Below are 12,315 nucleotides of genomic sequence, written 5' to 3' on the forward strand. Positions count from 1 at the left end.
ATATCTTGTCGACTCCATGGAATATGAACATATCCTCCTCCAGGTACCTCTCTCATGGAACACAATCTTTCAACTTTCCCTGCTTCTTTCATTAGATATGCAGTGAATGCTTGCTTTGCCTGTGCTTCCTCCTCTTTCTTTAACCATCTTACTATCCATTTGTCAATGTCTCACTATTTCTGCAAAATACTCAACAATTCTTTCACTAGTAACTTACTTCCAGACACATTCATGTTTTCTAAATCTTTGGCTGAAAAATCCACTCGATAGCGCTTTTGTAATACTTTTGATTTCCCTATGTCTATTCCTGTCTCGGATGCAAGTTCAGTTAACTTTTCATGGAATATCCTTGCATTTCTAGTTATGCTTCTGCATATGAACAGCAATTCTTCTTCATTGTAGGTGTTTAAGCTATCTATTCCCACATTTTCAGCTATGTTTTCTTCCGCTTCCACTTTTAATTTATAAATGGCTAATATTTTAGGAAGTGAATTTTGTTTTCAATACCTTGTGCCCATCTTTTTAAATCTTCTAGAGTTACCGCTGTGGCACTTTGGACTCCTGAAGATGTCACTGACCTTCCTTCTTTTGCACTACTAGGCATACCTCTCTTTGGGGTTTCACCCACTGGGTCTCTTATTGGCATGTCCATTAATGAAATTACAGAATAACATTCACTGCACTGGCTTGGTCATCAGCAATTATATTTTCTTTTCTGGGATTGTTCAAAGGAGTCACTGCAACTTGTGGCTTTGGGCAATTAACCTTGTCTCCATACAAAGGGACAACAGGACCTATAGTTACGGTTATTGACAATGCTTCAGGGGTTACATTTAACTAAGTTATTTTCTGTATTAGTTTTCCTCTATTTTTGTTCAATGCTTCTTTTTCTTTATCATATATACTCTACTAACTGGCTGATCAGGTAATACCAGGGAAATTAAAGGTGGTCCAAATACTGGAGCACTCGCTGCAATTTTATTTGGTCCTTCTTGATATGGTGGAGAGTTTTTACTCAGAATATCCTCCATAAATTCATCATCTGATTCTCCATACCCTGTCGCGTTCAAGTGTTTAGATTTTTCTTTACACTTACTCCCTGTTTGTTCATTAGCCATTAATACGTGTGTTAGACCTGGCATCATTGGTGTGAGTCTCCCTTCCATTTTGGCGGATTGCCTCCTTTGTTTTGATATGTTTTTGCTGGTTTTATGCTTTGGGCACTGTGACTCTGCTAATCAGTGCCATAGTGCAAGTGCTCCCTATGTTAAATTGATATACTAATTGGTGCATCCATGATTGGGTTATTTTATTTACCTGTCAGCCCCTAGTACAGTGCACCATGTGTGCCCAGGGCTTGTAAATCGAATGCTGCTGGTGGGCTTGAAGCACTGGTTGTGCCACCCACAGAAGCAGCCAAGTGCACCCACATGCCAGTCCCTAAACCTTCCCGTTCCTTCATATTAGACACATAGACCCAAGGGCAGGGTGCATTGTAAGTATAAAGTAGGACCTGCTCTAATGTGTGTAGCATGTCCTAATAGTGAATTACAGCCATGTTAATGTTTCACTATTGAAGGCTACTTGTTCTCCATAGGCTAGAATGGGCAATTAAAATATTGCATTCTTATAATCCTAACTGACTCAGGGAACATGGTAGAAGTTCGAATTTAGTATGCCTGAATGCATTTTTTAGTAAAGTTTGTTTTAATATTCTGTGTAAGAAAATACCACTTTTAGAAAGTAGGTATTTTCTTGCCTAACTGTCCAGGCCTGCCTCTGCTAGGTTGTGTTTTTCTTGTCTGGGTTTGTGAGTGACAGGGCTGGGGGATTCCAGGGGACAGGCTGGGGCAGCCCAGTGGTGAATAGAGAGATCTGCATCTAGATGGGAGGTAGGAGTTGCACCTGGGACCTGAATAGGGCTGGGCCTTCCTTCTACAATGCTGGCTCGACCTCCTGTGGCTTGTCTGATGTCTCTGCCCTGCACTGTGAAAGGAGAAAAGGAATCATGTCAACGAAGTGCTCCAGAGCTGTACCTTCCCTCTCCTGTCCTAGCTCCACGTCCTGTGGTGCGGCTGATGTCTCTGCCCTGCACAGTGAAAGGAAGAAGATAGTCATATAAACAAAGTGTTCAGGAATTAGTTTGGACTAGGCAGAGGCCTCTCTGCCTTCAGACAACAAAGGATTTTGGGGTATTAATATTGGGACCCTGATGCCAAGAAATTAGATCACTTCTGGAACAAGAAACCTTTTGCCAAGGAGAAGAACCAAGGAAGCTGCAGTAGTTTTACTGCCACTCTGCCAGTGTGCTGTTTGCTGGGTTGGCCTGTAGTGGTTTCTTCATTGCCAAGGATAGGAGAAGGAACTCTTTAAGGGACTTTCATCATTTACAGAATATTCTCCAAGGGCTTGAACTGTGCTTGCCTCCTGCTGAAGTCTCAGGGACAAAAGACTTCATCTCCAGCTCTCCTTTGAATTTCCTTGCTGGGAATTCTCAACTCCAGACATTTGCGTGTCGCTGGGAGCTGGAAGCGCGACGCATTGAGAAGAAGCGTGTCACCGCCGCAGCTGAAATCGTCGCATTGCCGGAGAAGTGAGCCTTCGCCGCATCTCCCTGGAAGTGTGTATTCATTGATAGAGAGAAAGGATCTTAGGCACATAAACAGACATATATTTATATTTACCAAGTATGGTGTGAAAACCAACCCCCTAGCCCAGGGGCTGGGAAGGGTCTCCAAGGGGGCTGGGAAGGGTCTCCAAGGAAAGATGTGGCGACCAAAGGCTTCAGAATCTGACACTCTCTTTCTCCTCGAGATTCTTCAGCGATCTTCTTGTAAGTGAATTAATTTAAGGAAAAGTAGCTCTGCATTCAATTCTTCTTCAGCTTTTTCCTTGTCACTTCGACAGCATTCCGACTTCTGCAGCACTTAGCATCGATGTCTCTTCAGGCAGCATTCCGGTCTCAAGCACTCTAACTAAGAACTACCACAATTATACCCTAAAATATTCTCATACCTCCCAAAACTGTTTTAATATCATGAAACTCCTAACTCTGATAGGACAGGGGAGGGGATCATCACATCATGCTTACATATTACTCTTTTTCAGTTAGCCCTTTGTAATAAACCATCCCCTTTTTTCTTTATTCAAACTTTATTTCCCACCCGTATATTATATTTGCAACATTTTATAGTAGCTTCCTCAGTTTCTTCAATCCTGGTGAACTCTTCACCACTTGGTTCCCAGGCCAGAACACTCAGTGACCTTAGCTTTTATTCAAGTTTATAGTCATCATTCCAGATTCACTCTCAACGGGCATGTGTAGCTACATCTTTCAAACACGTGACTCAGATTACTTCTGTAAAGCTTGGGAAGCCCAAAGGTGTACTAATAATAAAGTCAGAAAAACAAATGTTACTTTCAAAAGTAAATGGTCTCACTGTCTACCACCTATCTCTATTGTAACCCCAATTACTTATCTAAGCTTTCCCCACATTAGCATTAGTAAATAACGTGTTTTAGTTTTCAGCAAAGCAACTGCCAAGCATGTGAGTTTCATAACAGCCATCTTGTTAGCAATTGCGCAAGTGCTAGAATTTTCCTCAAAGCAAAAGTACGTCATACTACATAGATGCAGTTGACGCATGTGTACTAAAGAATTTCATTTAGCGCCCATTTTAGAATCACACCCGAGTTACTGGTTAAATAAACACATAGGCAAGCTTCTTTTTCTTGTGTATATATAATGATGTGCATATAAATTTTCACAATACAAGATTAATACGGGGTTAAAGGTTACTTGAGAAGATTGCGTCTGAGCAAGGCTGTTTTCTACGAGTCCTTGCTCCATTAACTGAACCTAGGGATCAAAAGATTTAAAAGACTCAGCTTAGAGTAAATGGCGCGTGGAAATAGATCGACGGAGGTGCTGCTTAAAACAGGCTTGGCCTGTGTCATTGGTAGCCTTAAACGCTATACAAAGAGCCTTGAACTTGATATGTTTCTTTGCTGGTAGCCAATGTAATTCTTTTAATGCAGCAGAGACAGGTTTGTGTTTAAGAATATCTAACAGAAGTTTGCACAGTTTGTAGTTTATTCAACCATTTGGTCCTGAGGTTGATGAAAAGACTGTTACAATATTCGGCTCTGGACAACACCAATGCGGTAATCACCAACTTGCGTGAATTGATTGGAAAGAATGGGAGGATTTTTCTAAGTAGTTTTAATGTATAATAAGATAGAGATATGACCTGATTTACATGACTTTTCAATGTGAGCTTGAAGTAAAAAATGACACCCACATGTTTTACTTTAGTTGTATGGATTGGTAAAGAAAAGTGAAGTTCCACATAATATCCACAAGCTGGATGATGCGTTAACAAAAGAATGAAAGGCGAAATGAGCAAAATAATATAGGAAAATAAAATAGCACTGTGATCCTGAGGGCAAATGAACACATCTCTAATGGCATTGTGATACATTAAGATTTTTCCGAGTGCCATATGTAGAATATGACCCACTGTGACCCAGATATGAGCAAAGGAGGAGACACAGAGAGGCAAAGGCGTCTTGGTGGCTATGCACTTTCATAAATAAAAACAGCCATTTTGCCTTGGAGTGGGTGACAACTTGAGTGGAGGAAGTATGCTACCATGTTTACATTCTCAACAAACTCAAGATAGGTTGCAATGACACAAGGTCTGAAGCCCCCACCTTCAACATCCCAGGACCCACCATAAGCACAAGCAAAGTTAGTCAGGAATACATGGAGAGCTGCTATAGTCATTATTCTGCACCTGGGTTTTGAACATTGGGCACAATACTAGGGCATTGTTTTTATAACTCCAGAAGGTTTGATAGCAATGTTTCCTAACACATAAAAGGTATCTACTGGGGTAATGTATGAATGAGATTTTCTGTCAGAAGGAGAGCCGCAGGTGTCAAAAGGACAATACTCGCAACTCTAAATATGAGTTGCTGGAGCCACAGCAGAATACATAATGCCCATCATGCAAAAGCATTTTGAGACATATAAAAGTCTAAGTGTGTGGCAAGTTTGGGTAGTTAAGAGTCTTCCAGAGAACGCCTTGAGACCCTCAGCAGTGAGTAGCTGCACTTTACAAACCCTTATTGATTGATATTGATATTGAGGATTGCAGATGTTCTACATTGGTGATATATAGAATGGTTCTTCAGGGAAATTGTGAAATGGTATTGCCACACTCGCCTCAGAGCTATACCTAGATTTGAAGAAGTTATAATTTGTGATAGATGTGAGAAATATGAATATCATGCCTCCTGCTTTAGCCTGGCATAAATACACTTAGTGATTTTTAGAATAGTGAACTCACTGGGGCGGAGCTTGAATGCTAGTCAAGATGGCCACCTGAGCTGGAATCTTCACGAGTTGTCAGCCGGCTTCTCCAACAACAGAACCTTCCCTCGATGAGCTGCAGCTCATGAGTTAGTGAATTTGTTGCAGTCGATCTGGGTGAACGTGGTCATATCTTTGGCTTAATGTTTTGCCTCCTCTAGCCTCCGTTATTATGCCTGCTTGTTTCTGCCCCATAACAGCCACCATTTTATATTGAGCAAGGAATTTTCAATCTCACATTACAAAGTGAACATTGACTCTTAAACAAGCTTTTTCTCATTTATTACTTTTAAATTTAACCCAGGGAGAATTTTAATGCCCATTTATGCTTTTCTCTTGGATATTGGCTAGGCTGCAATTTCTAACTACAGTAATGTTTTCTTCAAGCATAACGCACCACATTTAATGTTCACTCTTACAGGAATTGCTCCTTTCACTTGTTGTATATTATGTGTAAAGCTGTTTATGGTAATTTTTTTCTAAGTCTGACCGCTTCCATTTTCAACTACTGCCATATTTGTCTAAGTCATTTTCTGTGCAGATGTATAACTCCTTTGGGTTTTATTCATACCTTTGCTCTCTGCTTTGAGGTGTGTGGATAATTTCTTATACTGTGGGTACAAATGTTTGTTTTTCAACGTTATTTGACCTTTGGGAATCCTCAGAAAATATTGAGAACAGTACGGGCAGATTAAAGATATATACACCTCCACTTCATCATACTGTGCCATCTGTTAACAAGTTAACCCTCTGGTCGAAGTCTTCCAAAATTCTCTTTTTTGAGAATACATGCTGTGCCAAAAATGTCTTCCTCTACCTCACCTACCTCAAAACTCTGTCATACTGTGCCTTCGTCTGCACATGAACAAGTCAAACAGGACCCGCCAACTCCTGTCAAACCATCTTCACCTATCTCTCTTGAGCTCTTGTTAGATGAGATACAGGTGTTACAGTCATTTTTTTAACACCTTGGCTGCTAGGTGTTTCCCCTCAGAGTGCTGCCATTCCATGAATCCCTTTATTCATGACGAGCTCAGCTCGACATCAGCACAGCTCAACCGTGCCTCATGACGAGCTGAGCTCGTCATGAGCATGGAAGGGGTTAAGAAACCAACCTGTGTATGCAAAGGCTTGATGACAAATGGTCTCAGATGGAAACAAGAGTTTCAGCTCTGGAGCAGCATGTTAGTGATGTTCAAGAAGAGGCAAGTAAAATGTTCTCTTTGGAAAAGGAAGTTGTTCTGTTGAAGGCACATGCTGAAGACTTAGAAAACAGAAATACGCGGAATAACCTTCATCTTTATGGCCTTCCAGAAGGTCTTAATGTAATGACTGTTTCAGTTTTTACTTCTTTTTTGCCACATTTAGTGGGATTGCCTTCCTCTACAATGTTTAATGTTCAGAGAGCACATCAATTGGGTCAGTGTCCCCCACTCCATTCTTCCTCACCTAAACCCAGAGATGTAATTCTTCTATTCCTCATATTTACTAATTTACTGAAGGTACTAAATGAGGCAAAGAATAAAAAACAAATGCTTGTGCAAGGAAATAAAAAAAATATTTCACTAGATATCTCAAAAGCCTTGGCGGTCAAACGGAAAGAGTTCTGGATCTTTGACCACAACTTGGACTATTCAATCCCTGTCTCTTCAAGATGGTTTCCAGAACAAAATATCATCTTATGGATCTCCTGCGGATCTTCAAGACTTTCTTCCCCTTCATTCAGCCAACTCCATGGATACTTCTGGACCTTCTGCAAGATAATTGCCACCAATATTTTCTTGTAAAATGTTTATTACGGACACTTTTTTGCTCATGCACTATAATAATTTTCCTTCCTGTGAGAATTGCACATTTGGATTTTACTGATTAACCTTTTGTTTCTTTTTTTTTTCTCAAAGTTTTATGTAGGGCGAATTTCACCCCTGAAGGTATCGGGTATCAGAGAGCTTTACATGATCACTAGTTGCGTTACACAAGGACAAAACCTTCTTTCTTTTTTAGATGTTCCTTGTTGTTTATTGTATTGTTCCTTATTTCGTTCCACCCGTCTGTCAATATATTTTGATCCCTTGCAGTGCCGTCTTTTCTCTTTGCTATCATTGACCAATCCTTCTGTTTATGCTAATCAAGTATGTTTTTACAGTCATCATTGTTTTGAAATGTACTGTCTCTTTTTCTCTTCCTTCCCTTGATCGATCTCTTGTCCTTTTTGCACTTTTCATCCTGTATCTCTTTCTCATTTTTTCCATTTTTGTTAGACTTTTTATCTTAGAAGGCTGTTTCTTTGTGCATATTGTTCTGTGTTTTACCATTAAGATATGTCTCTTGGAATGGCAAAGGATTTATAAATCCAATTAAAAGGCACGAGCTAAGTATAATCCTGACATTGTCCTTCTCCAGGAGACCCACCTTTCTGAGTCTGAGGCTCTAAAACTTAAGCATGGTTGTGTGTGTTCTATTTTTGTTTCTACAGTCTTTGCAAAAATGAATGGTGTCATACTTCTTTTTTTTTTCTTTTTTTTTATCCTCATTCGCGCCATGGCTCCAATCCATCTACTAGCAATCTCTCCACAAAGCAAGAAGGTAGGCAGTGCCTGGTGATGTCTCAGCATCCGCTGGCAGGAATAATTTGGTGGAATAGACGCCACAATATCCCAACAACACCTGCTGGCAGGCCACAATCCTTCGACCTCCGGGCTAAGACCGCCAAAAGATAGTGTCTGGCCTATTTAGGCTCCCTTGAAAATATCTTCGTTCTGGACCAACCCAAGGGTGAACCATGAATGCGTAATCATTGGACCTGGGAAAAAAAAAAAAAGCCCAGGATCAACGACACCAGTCCAGCTGGTACCAGAAAGCTCTCCTTTCCTGATTTCCTCCCCTTGCCAGGTCTAATTTAGATATTCGGAGCATTGCGGAGCGCCATTCATAAAAAGAGGGAGGCAGAGCATCCTTCCAATGCCTACAGATTTCCCTGTGGGCCACCAACACAGAGAAAAACAAAAGGTTCGAGGCAGCAGAGCGGGATTTTTCACTCAGGCCAAAAATAACAAGACCCAAATCTATAGATATTGGACGACCCAGACATGAGGACAGTTTTTCGCCTATAGAGTTCCAGAAAGCCGCGATTTGCGGGCATTCAAAAAGCATATGCACATCAGATGCCGCCTCCAAGCCACATCTTGTGCAAGAGACCGGTCCCGTCAAGGAAAACTTCGACAGCCTCTGCGGGGAATAGTAGGCCCTATGCATGGTGAATAAATGATTTCTTCGCAACCAAGCTGGTTAAACCAAGTCCCAGAGCACCCCGCATGAGGCTCCCCACAGTTCCTCCACATCCTTCCCCGGCATCAACTCGCCCCATAGTTGTGATGGGAGACAGAAGTTTCCGTCGGTTTCCTCTAAGATTGTTTTGTATCAGAGTGAGATCTCCTTTTTTGCAGGGGGTTTATTGACCAGACCGGCCTCTAACTCACTTACTACTCCTATAGGTAGATTTCTACTCCGTGTGGACTGTTCTTGAAAGGTCAGAGCCCAACTTGCTATTTGCACATATTTAAATCTCAGCCCGATTTTATTGACCAAGTAATTGCATGATAGTAAGGATCCATCCATGAATAGATCTCCCCAAGATTTAATTCCAGCCTCTCTAAGTGGTAAAGCAAGTGCATCTTCTGTCCAGGCTGGGGGTGCAGGTAGGTCCCAGATTGGGGCACAGTTAGAATAATACCCCAATTTAATCAAAAATCTCAGTCTGTACCAGGTATTGGCCATCCCCTGCAACACCTTCAGTTTTATTTATTTTTAAAACTTGGGATCCCCAAATTTGAACAAGAAGCTGCTCTGCCCAACTCCCTCACAACTCAGCAAAGCTGAAAACATGCCACCCACACCTGTTTCGGTAGGTGTTTTCAGCAACATGCGTGAGTGGGATAACTGAAAGGCCCATAAGCTTGGAGATCCGGACCTGCCAGTCCCCCCTTCTCCCTGCAACGCCTTATCTTTTTCCAAGCCATTCTCGGATTTTTGTTACTCCATATTAATGAGGAAATCTCACCCTGTAACTTAGATATAGTTTTGGGATCAAAAAACAACGGAATTGAATTAAATAAAAATATAACCTTTGGCAAGATGGACATTTTAACCAGATTTACCTTCCCTAAGATGGTAATCGGGAGATGTGCCCATGCTCTCATCTGTTTTCTGCACTGTGCAGCCACCCTATCAAAATTTGAAGGAGCACTCAGCCCTATATCTTTAACTATTGAAACACCCAGATACCGCAGATTGATTCTTGATATTTCACCATGAATATTGTGGGCAACGTTCCATGACATAGACTCAGTCTTGGAGGCATTGACCTCGTACCCTGAAACTCTACCGAATTCCAAGGCTAGGTCAATGACTGCAGGGAACGACGGGCTACTTTTTTCATCCAATTGCAATAGGTAAATGGTGCAACTAAGATGGCTTCTCTTAGTTTCTGTATTGTAAAGAACAGTGGTCCTTAGAACAAGAAACTATAAAAGGAGGTAAATATAGACCAAATGGAACTATAATTTTATAGGAAAAAAAGTCCAGCCGGACAGTTTATTACCCTGATAAAAGGATGATTATGCAACAATAGAGCACAGAGTGTGATAGAAGCGGGACACCGGCCGGTGTCCGACTAACACACTAAGAAAACATATAACAAGGACAAAAATAGCAGGCAATAGTAGGACATCTGATTAGGGTAAATCATAAACCAGACAATCTGTAACACACACATATGCAAGGAAAAGTATGAAACAATTTATGCATTTAGTGTAATGGTGTCGACGACGTTTCGAACCACACTTAATAAAGGTTCATCCTCAGGACAGAGAGTAATTGCCTTAAGAATACACATTTGTAAGATTATCACAATTGTGTAGCACTCAATTCAAGAAAAACTTGTTAATTATGTTTAGTTCCAGGGCAAAAGGACCATATTAGATCTGTGAGATTGCCCTCAGAATAATGGGATCCGAAATCAGTGGTTCTCGGTATTCGGGTCTGATGATACAGTGTGCAAGGCCACGATGGGGGTTCTTGCTGGCACGGGGAATCGGCGCGTTAGTTTCTGGGCAAAGGGCTCTATGTATAGATCGAATAATAGGGGAGACAGGGGGCAACCCTGCCTAGTCCCCCTCGTTACCGGAAACGACTCAGATAGCCCCCCGTTGACCAACAGAGAGGCTGATGGACTTCTGTACAGCAACTTTATCGCTCCACAGAATTTTTTGCCCACGTTGAACTTCGACAGGGCCTCCGACAGGTACAACCAGTTAACCCTGTCAAAGGCCTTGGTGGCGTCCAACGTGAGAACTGACAGGGGCATTCCTTCCTTTGTTGCAATATTGATAGAGCCTATACGATCATAAATGAGCTCAAACATCTGCCTCCCCTTTACAAAGCCTTTTTGGTTAAGGTGCAAGATGTCCGGGGCCACTTGACCAAGCCTTTTCGCTAAAATCGAAGCAAAAAGTTTGTAATCGGCATTCAGTATCGAAATAGGCCGATACGAGCCACAGTCAGCCGGAGACTTCCCAGGCTTCAAAATAAGTGTTATTGAGGCGTTGTCCCAAGAGGCTGGTGGTGCCTCACCCTCCCTTAATATCTGGTTAAATAAAGACACCAGAATAGGGGCAACCTCAACCATCAAGTTTTTATAGATTACGGACGGTAAACCATCTGTCCCTGCAGCTTTATTACCCTTAGTTCTCCGAATAGCTTCCTCTACCTCTGCCCCTATTATTTTGTTGTCTAGGAAGTGGTTTTGCTCGGCTGATAGTGATGGTAGCGAGATGGCCTCCAACCAGTTTGTAATACTCTCTGCTGTTATATTAAGGTCCTCCTGGTATATTAACTGGAAGAAATCTTTAAAGGTGTCCCTGATATCCTCATCTCTTGTAAAGGAATTTCCTCCCACAGTAATTACCTCTACATGATTTCTTACCCTGTCAGTTTTGGCTTTCCAGGCCAGCAACCTGCCTGCACCCTCCCCATACTGAAAGTGAGACAACTTCCTGGCCTCCCACCTCTGCAGGATCCGTTTGTCCAAAATAGATGATGACCTATTTTTTAATTCCTCCAACTCCTCGAGCTTCAGGGATATATCATTACCATCTTCGATTCTACTTCCCTCAATATCTGTTTGTACTATTGACATTCTAGCCTCAATAGAGGACACCTCTTCCAGGTATTGCCTTCTTCTGTAGACCATTTTATTTTTTATCAGCCCTCTTATTGTACATTTAAAGGCGTCCCAAACAACACCGAGTTTGGCGGAGCCTACATTAGTCAGAAAAAATTCACGGGCTTCAGATTTAATAAACTCCATGTCCTCAGAGGAGGTAAGAAAGGATCTATCAAAAGACCAATTTCTATCGGGCTGCTTAGACCCCCAGTTTAAGTCCAGCATCATAGAAGAGTGATCGGAAAGATGGGAAGGAGCATAGCTCACATTGGCAACGGAGTCCACCAATGAACGGCTAGTTAAGATGAAGTCTATCCATGATCGATGCCTCTATTTAAGATTTCTATAAGAAAATCCCAGTTTCTGACCTGCCCTTACCCTCCAAATATCTACATAGCCATATTGGCTCATGAAACCAAGCAGAACACTCCTAGACTTTGACAAAACCTGCTGCCTGCTTGTTGGAGATTTATCTAACTGAGGGTTTAAGACAATGTAAAATCTCCTGCTATAATTACAGGCTCTGGGAAATGCAACAAATGAGAGAATAAGGCTTCAAGTGCTGCAGGGTCATCACAATTAGGACCATAATATCCACCCGCCCATCTCAACCGCTGCAATAGCCCATCTCCCTCCTGTGTCTGCTTTTTTCTTAATGATTTTAAAACTCATGGGTTTTTTGAACAAAATCGTCACTCCCCTTATGTTTAGATTTTGT

This window comes from Lissotriton vulgaris, chromosome 2_1 (assembly GCF_964263255.1).
Source record: "Lissotriton vulgaris chromosome 2_1, aLisVul1.2, whole genome shotgun sequence".
Lineage (NCBI taxonomy): Eukaryota > Metazoa > Chordata > Amphibia > Caudata > Salamandridae > Lissotriton > Lissotriton vulgaris.